Below are 9,506 nucleotides of genomic sequence, written 5' to 3'. Positions count from 1 at the left end.
GCCCCCGCCGCAGCTCCACCAACTCCCGCTCCCAAGCCCAAGGCCAAGGCCCCTGCTGCAGCACCACCCGCCAAGGCCACCGCCCCCGCTCCAGCAGCGCTCCCTCCCACCGTCGAAGCACCCGCGGCAGCCGCGCCAACGCTCGTCCCCGAGGTGCCTGCCGCCGCGCCGGCCCCGCTGACCAAGCCGACCGACGCCCCCGCTCCGGCGCCGTCCAAGAAGAAGCGCTCGTCCAAGGACAAGAAGAAGACGAAGGCGCCCGCGCCCGCCCCGGTCGCCGCGGCCCCCGTCAAGGCCAAGGCCGTGGCGCCCACCACCGCCGTGGCCGCCGCGGCTCCCGGTCCCAGCGGCGACTCCACCGCCGCCGACACCGCGGTACGTCCTACGCTCACTCACTATCTTAACAAACAAGATTAGGAGTACGTGCAGATGTATCTGATCACTGGATTCGGGGTCCAATCCATGCACACTCCATTAAGCAAATCTACGAGGCTGCCACCCAGACGGCATGGCCATGGCGGCCAGTGTGTCGGCGTGCACTGTCGGGTCAGCCCGACACGCACGTGCTCCTGACTGGCTAATTAACTTGCCTGACATTATTAGTTGGGGCATTAACTTGCCTGACATGAGAATTTAATCAATCAAATCACACCGTTGACACCAGCATGGAGGACTGTCCCTGCTGGCTGCTGCATGGACCATGCACATTATTGTTTACTTCATCGTCGGCGCGCATTTTTGCAACCAAGCTAACGTGTGCATCGTGTCGATGGTTGTCTTGCAGAGCGCCCCGGGGAGGAGCACCGGGATGGCGGCGGCCGTGATCGTGGCGGCGCTCGGCGCGGCGGCGATGCTCGCCTAGGCCGACGATCCCCGTCGATCGGGCCGTGATAATGCGCCGGCCATGTCACCCTTTTTTTCTCTTTTCGTTTTGTGTATGTAATTATTTACGAGGGGTGATGGACTTTGGGTCCTTTTCTTTCCTGTGTGGAGTAGAGCTCACATTGTCGGGATTCTTTTGCTTTGCTTTGCTTTGTGTTGAGAGGGAGGGGAGAGGAGTCACGGTGTCACAGATGATACGTACGAGAGACAGATGAGAGGGAGAGGGGACGCTGCCTGTGTATTATTGTTAATTTTATTCATATTTATAACAATATTTATATCACAGTTACCATTACGTTTTCATCGCTGTCATTGTTACAGTTGTTGGTACCTTCACATGGCTGTGAAGCAGAAACATTCTTTTGGTTTTGGCTAGACATGGCATGGCATATGCCATCTTTCGGTTTTTCATCTTTTGCCTGTTGATTGGGGAAGAAAGGGAAAGCTGGGTTCATGCCTTTTGCCATGATTAGGCACGGCCAACCATCAACTAACCACAAGGTCACAAACTGAAAGCTCATGCAAATATTTTAATTAAAAGAAAATTACAACGGGCAGGTAGCTAGTTAACTGTCTGTGTTAGCTTACCTGACCACAATCACCGTACCGCCGAAATGGGGCTGTCAGGGCAACAAACTCTTGTCTGCATGCATTCGCGTGCATGATAGCGAATTCTTACCGCACGGACGGTGGCGTCAACGATTCCCTTAGACAAAAATCTAATACACAGAGTAAAAAGAATCGGAGGGAGTACTTTACAACACAACTAATCCATCTCCCTCTAACTTCTATTCTGAACCTTCACGTTAGTTAGAGCATCTTCAACAGCCGCGCTTAATATAGCGCGCACGTGGAAAACATCACTTTTAGCGTGCGCACCCGAGCCTCAACCGTACACTCGAGCACCGCCACCCCCTTCTCCCCACACCGCCCTCTTCTTCCTCGCACCCGGCGCCCCGCCGCACCGCCTTCTCCCGAAGCTTTCTCCCCCGCAGCCAACATGCCTCCGCGCCGCCGAAGCACCTCCGGCTACCATGGTGCCCGTGTCTGCCCTTCCGACGCGTTCTATGCGGAGATCCACTCTGGTGGCGCGCGTCCCGTTCTTGGGACGTTCGAGACCGCGCACGAGGCAGCCTGCGCGTACGACGCGGCAGCGTGGTGCCTCTCGAGGCCTCGCACACAGATGAACTTTCAGGACGTCTGGAAGAACTCGCCCCTCCTACGCGGCTAGTAACCGGCGCCGACTGTCAGGAACACCGTCGGCAGCAGCACCGCTCCTCATCACCGAGGCGGACGAGTGAACCATGATGGAGTCGCGCCAGCGCCATCCGGAGGACGTCGCCAACGAGAACGCCTTCTGGGCGGAGAGGAGGGCAAGGCGGCGCGTGGAACGGGCGGATAGGAGTCGTCAGAAGGCACTGGCGATATCGCAGTGCAATCTGGGACATGCATCATTCTTCTCCGACAACAACTTTCAGTGGGAAGACGTGTTTCTTGATACGTCAGATGACACAAGCAGGGAGGAGGAGGACGACTCGGAGTAGTCACCGTAGTTTTGTAGTTAAAATATTTGTATCAGACTAGTTTGTGCTGTTGGGTTGAACTTTGCTATTTGTATCGTTGAATATGTCTATTTGGTTGAACTACTTTGTGTTCTGGTTGCTCACGCGCGCCATTTCTTTTCAGCTTCTGTTTGAGCGGGTCGCGTGCATAATTTTTTTGCAGCCGCTGCTGGAGCCAGCGCCCTGTTGCGTGCAAGGAACTGCTATTTTCGCGCGCAGAAAACTGTTTTAGCGCACCGCTCGTTGCGCGGTCAAGGCCCCAGCCACCCCTGCGCCCACGGCCGTGCTGATCACCTCTCCCGTCACTCCCGCCCCAGTCACTGCCCCCACCGCGGCTCCACCCAATCCCGCTCCCAAGCTCAAGGCCAAGGCCCCTACCGCCGCGCCACCAGCCAAGGCCACCGCACCTGCCCCCGCGGCACTCCCTCCCATCGCAGATGCACCCACGGCTGCCGCGCCAACGCTCGTCCCCGAGGTGCCTGCCTCCGCGCCGGCCCCGTTGACCAAGCCCACCGACGCCCCCGCGCCGGCCCCATTGACCAAGCCCACCGACGTCCCCGCGCCGGCGCCGTCCTAGAAGAAGCGCTCGTCGAAGGACAAGAAGAAGACGAAGGCGCCCGCGCCCGCCCCGGTCGCCGCGGCCCCCGTCAAGGCCAAGGCCGTGGCGCCCACCACCGCCGCGGCTCCCGGTCCCAGCGGCGACTCCACCGCCGCCGACACCGCGCTACGTCCTATGCTCACTCACTAACTTGCCAACCGTTGCTGCCATGCCAGTTGGCGCATCTTATCAACCGTAGTTAGGCTGGTCGTAGTGGTAGTATCATATCTAGTTGATGTACCTAGTCTGCTTGCCAAATACATAGGTACATAACATAACTAGGTACATCGATGGTTAGACCATATCATAACTAGGTACATCAATTTATCAACCGTAGTTAGGCTGGTCGTAGTGGTAGTATCATAACTAGTTGTAGTCTGCTTGCCAAATACGTAGGTACATCAGTTAGCAACAGATGGCTAAATGAATGAGCTTCACAAGTACAAATTCATTACAAACCAAAGCACTAACTGGAGAGTATGATTGATCATAGACAATAAGGTGAGGCCATCCATGAATAGCAAAATGGAACACTGCATTATAAGTAACAGGGCATATGAAAAGCGATGCTAAGATAGAAGAGGCCTTTCCATCCAACACGCGATGAAGACCAGTAATTAACATTTACTTTCTGGATTGGAGGATGATTCTTGAACTGAAGATGAAAAAACAGAGGAGCATTGACGATAGAAGTACCGATACAATTTTTGAAGCTTGTATTTACGTGTAAAAACCAATTAGCATGAGTGAGCGGTTATAGGATGCAGCTCATCAATCATGTACATTGTTGTTTTCTTACCGAACAAACATCAAGTGGAAAAACTACAAACAAGTCACTGTCGTGGCACATCATCATTCTTGGAACTGGAAATAAAGAAAGGTCTAAATTGGCAGTAATATGGCATGAAACAGAATTAAATAGTACTCAAGTCCAGCAGATTATATAGCTTACACTAAGCGGAAAAATACACTCAACTGGGGTCATACTTTCTACTCCATAACGCTTAGAACCGAGGGGAGTTAACAAATCAGTAATAGTAAATACACTCAAAATTACAATTTGTTATTATCTTCGTTGAACGACCAAAATTAGCAACACAATCAGAGGGCCGTATAGGCCTCTACGTTTAATAACAGAAAAGGTAGGGTCCATGTAGGCATCTACGTTTAATAACAGAAAAGGTAGACATTAAATATACAGAATCATGAGAATGTATGTTCTTACATTGAAAAGATGTTCATCGCCGTCATTGGAAGGGCGGCACAAAGAGACACCTAATTTTCAGATGTATAACAGTATAAGCACATTTTACACTCACTATGACATAAGCAGAAATGGACCACACTATAGTCTGTTTACTACATGTTCTCAGTCCATCTACTATAGTCCAGTTAATTACTGCATGCTCATTTCCTCTACATGTGAATATATATGTAACATCGAGAACATGATATATATCTTGGGGTCTGGGATAACACATCTATATCCTAGGTAGACATCCAGGTCTCCTATAAAATTAGGAACAATAAAAGCATAAAATACCAAGATTACTATGATTTTGTTTAACTCGAGGCATCAAATGTTCACGCAAAAGATAAGATCATAATAAAAAGGACCAACATATTTCCAATAGAACTCACCTTCTAATTTTTTTGGGGATTCTTTTGGTACACAACATAAGCCTTCAAACATTTGAGCACATGATATATCTTGAAAACTACAGCACCTTGTGCAAACCAACCAGCACAAAAGACACAATGCATTTTCTTTTTTTTTCAGAAACACCACTTTTGGCAACAGAAAACAAATTATAGTGGAAATAAATAAGAACACATTGGCATTCTTTGGGTTCTTGACATGGTAGCAAGGAAAAAGCACATGCTTGACCAGGCAAATTAGAATTGGCGAGATACTAAGAAGCACAACACAAACTGATCAGCAGTATAATCTTATTGGCATCACCCAAGTAGTACGCATGTATACCATTGCAAAGTTATTGGCATCCTAAACTGCAGTTGACGCATACACCAAGTCACACATACAGAACTGCAAGTGTATTTTCTTTTCATAGATAAACAAACTTAACTATCTCAGCAAGTACCAAAACATAAATGATCTCACTATCTTTATCAAGTCATACCAAATAAAATTCAATGTCAAAACTAAATCACAGTCAATAGATCTGGAGTATTCTCTCTGAAAAGGGCGTTCTACTGGACCACGAGACTTTCACAACAGTAAAACTATAGCAGCTACTGTCAACCGAGCAGTATTTTTATATACAGCCCAAAGAACAGTAAGATTCACTCACATAAACCCTAGATCAACACTAAAGAAATATGGAATCTATAAGCTGCCGATAGCTTGTGTTTACCTTGTTCATTGGTGGCACCATGGACTGGATTTTCCTTGTTCCTATCGCCGCCGCGGTAGAGAAGAGCTCCCTCCATGTGCTCTTGGTCCAGTGCTCCAAATAGAAAGGGATAAACAACATGTGAAAAAATATTCCCAATAAGGAGCAAATAAGGGAGATTTGTTGCAAGTAGATCATGGGCTCACATTTTTGGAAGTTTACTCGGTGTAATGAACGTTGGGCGGAACATACCAATAGTTCAAATGTGACCCAGAACAAATAGTTCAATCGGAATGGTCCATGTCCATGTGCTGGCATATAGCGCAGACACTGGCACATGAATGAATCATCTGACTCTGTTCAGTGATTATTTGCCACACTTTCTCATTAGTCATTACTAACACAACCTAAACATCAGATGTAGAGATGATGTTGCCAGTGCAAGAAAAAAGCCAACCAAATTCGCATCTGTCCTGCAATAGTGTTATAAAATACACATATTTGTCCTGCTAACAACAATAAGCAATAACTGAAAAAATGCAATTCTTTAAGGGGAACTATGCAATGCAAATTTAATGGACTGATTAACATTTATAGTATGCTAAATTATGCAACAATAGTTACGGGACAATACTCTGCTCCATAAGATGATGACACTAATGTTTTTCTTATGTTTCTCCCCATGAAGAAGAAGAGAAAGAAGAAGAAGAAGACACCTCTCACTCTCTTGCTTACGAGCTCCTTGGAAGAATCATTGAAGAGCCCGAGAAGCTCGTCGACGGCATGGTAAACTGGTGGTGCAGCACCGAGCAGGGGCGGTGGTGGCAGCTAGACCACCTCGAGCACCACGGCCCGAAAGCCAAGAGCATGAGCAGACAAAATCAAAATGGATTAACCAGCAAACCCTAGACAGATTCCTAAAAAACAACAAAGCCATTCAACCGACAAATTGCTGCGAGCGAGCCTTTCTAGCATAACAAAGTGCAACTTACTCTTAACCAGATTAAATCAAGAACCAACAAACAATAAAAGATCAAGAACAACTCATATGCAATAAAGATATGACAGAGAAGAAATCTTTACATAAGATGGCTATAAACACTGGAGCATAAATAAGCAACACCTTTAAATACAAATAAAAAGGGTTAAGGGATCATTGCATAGTGGGCTCAGATTCGCCTTTCCTTGATCATATAATCTACCCCCGTCATCTCTTATCATCAGATCAATATGTTTATACAATGGAGCTGCCCTGGTTATCACTCAACAAGAATGACCATCCAAGGACAGATCAATAGGTATCAGAGGATCAAAAAGGATTCTAGAGACAAGAGGGAGGATCCAATTTGATACCCACAGGTTAATCATCATTGCCCTAGCACGAAGGCCATTGATCAATTTAGCAAATCCAGGAGCATAGCTATAGGAACAGGGCACCCAAATGTAAAGAAGGGCACCACAAGAGCTCCTACGATAGCAACTGAACATGAACAATAGCCTGCAAACCCCTAGAATAGCATGGATCCACCACTACAAAGCTCAAGCTGACGGACGCGTCCCACCCGCCGGGACCCCACAGGTCAGCGAGATCCGGTCAGATGGAAGGAGTAACCGACGTGCGAGTCAGGCGGGATCAAACATGCTACAGGGGGGGATTGGATCGGACAGACAAGATCTGCCGGCGGCTCGATCCGACGGCCTAGAACACATCAAGCAACTCGATCGGACGGCCAGGAGGCCCAAATCGCTGAGAACGCTTAGGTTTCGAGCGGTCTCGTTTTTCTGGATGGAAGTGGGCTCAGATTCGGCTTTCCTCGATCATATAACCTACGCCCGTCATCTCTAATCGCCAGATCAATCTGTTCATACAGTGGAGCTACCCTGGTTATCACTTAACAAAAATGACCATCCAAGGGCAGAACAACAAGTATCACATGATCAAAAAGGATTCTAGAGACAAGAGGGAGGATCCAACTTGATACCCACAGGTACCTCGATTGCTCAAAGGCACACTTATTTCAGCCGTTAATCATCATCGTCCTAGCACGCATGCCACTTATCAATTTAGCAAATCCAGGAGCATGGCTATACGACCAGGGCATCCACATGTAAACCAGATCATCACAGGAGCTCCTATGATAGCAACTCAACAAGTACAGCAGCCTGCAAACCCTAGAATAGCATGCATCCACAACTACAGAGCTCAAATAGGGACCAATGCATGAGTAGGGCATAGAGCATCAACCAGACGAGCACCACATCAATATAGCCGTGGCCATGTCCAATACAGTAGCCAAAGCAGATGAGCAGGAGGAAGATGGAGCACACTGTGGGAGGTTGTAGCCGAGGCAGTACTCAGTGGGCATCGGGGTTGCGCCTGAATGCCCGTCTTGCCAATGCCCACCCGCCCACACTCGGTCCTCTTGCCAGGGACACTACATAGCAGGAAAACATAAACTTGATCACACAAATCTTAATCAAGTTTCTTCTTGGAAAATAAAGGAGCATATTCGTAACACACGGAGATGGGACAATGACAATCTCGATCAGAGGAGGTAGTGACGACAGCAACATACATGAGCATAGTAATATGGTAAAAAAGGTAGTTTGTTGTATTATGATATGACAAGTTGACAATAATGGGATTGTGTAGCTTAAGAGCATCAGAAGACACTTTTATAGAATATAAGAAATAAACAATAAATATTATCTAATTTGTTGGTAACTGAACCATCCAATGCAGCATAACAACCCAACTAAGTGTTGCGATAGTGGAGGTGTCCACAACCCAACTAACTACAATAACCTAGGCGAGGCCGATCTTTTGCCCTACACATCTTAGTATACAATAACCTAGCAGAAGACAATCCAGTATCAAGTCAATGCCTTCCATAACTATCCTATCGAAAGAAAAGAATACAAGGCCCAAGAGTATTGCACTACCAAAAGCGATTGCAAGAACAAAGCTTGAACCCTTCCTGGATCCAGCGGGGGTTGCAAGAACAATAGCAATGCTGCTAGCCTGAGCAGATTTGGCAACCGATGCAACAGATTCACCAGCGTAGATGCCAAACGGTTTAAGTGACACCTTGCTTGTTTAATTAGTGAGCCACTAATTATTCAGTTAACTGAGAAGTAGACACACACAATCGGCTTAAACCCTTTAAACAAACCTAGGCGTCACTTAGTCAGATCAAAACAACCAGAACCAAATGCACAAAAAACCTGAAGTAGATAATAATATAGTTAATCTGCCAGGACCTAACACCAGAGCCTGACAATCTTGATATGCCACATGTTTGGACACCTTCATATCATCTAGTATAATATGCAGTCCATAAGGGATTCAGTTTGTAACAAAAAAATCGGCACTACGCGGTGAACTAAATATCTAAATGAATATAAAGAAAGTAGATGCCTTCATCTCCCACAAAATCCATCTATTCATCCAAAAAATATGAATCCATCTAATTATCATATGGCCCACGTGTGAGGCCTGAACCCCCACCTCAACAACAAAGACATACTTTATTACAAAAAAATGTAGCTAGATCCAATGCCCCCCTGGATAACATGGTACCAACAAAACAAGACAGATCCAAAACCCATTCCTCTAACTTTGCCTTAGTCTCTCTGCAGGTCCATTTATTTATCCAGAAACACCAAACAAAACAGGCACACTAAAACAGTAAAGCATCTCATGGTGTACTCCTCACTATCATACAACCCCGACAAACTTGCGGGCCTAAACCTCTCCACAACAACAAAGGCACGTTTCATTAAGAACGTACCTAGATCCAATGCTCTCACTACAAAAAAATACACTTCCGTGATGATACGTGTTTGTCACAGTAGGTCGCTTTTTTGTCATGCATGTACATCCATGACAAATTTATGACAGAATCAAGATAGTCATACCTGTGCTGTCGTAGAAGTGTTCCATGACATTACCAAAATTATCATCACGGAAGTGTCCACTTCCATGATGATAAATCGCGCATCACAGAAGTGCTTTTGTCAAGGGTGACCGACACATGGCATCCACCGTAACGGAATGCCGTTAAGCTATCGGGTCGGGTTTTGGATCCGATAACCCGTTAACAGCCCCGA

General features: G+C 47.0%; 1 pseudogene; it reads left to right on the top strand.

Moving 5' to 3' along the window:
* Positions 1 to 3,192, top strand: part of LOC119283973 — a 3,882-nt pseudogene extending 690 nt beyond the window's left edge.
* Positions 3,193 to 9,506: the final 6,314 nt, after the last annotated feature.

The sequence above is a fragment of the Triticum dicoccoides genome, chromosome 4A (genome assembly GCF_002162155.2).
Source record: "Triticum dicoccoides isolate Atlit2015 ecotype Zavitan chromosome 4A, WEW_v2.0, whole genome shotgun sequence".
Classification (NCBI taxonomy): Eukaryota; Viridiplantae; Streptophyta; class Magnoliopsida; order Poales; family Poaceae; genus Triticum; species Triticum dicoccoides.
This window is presented reverse-complemented; position numbering and strand designations above follow the sequence as displayed.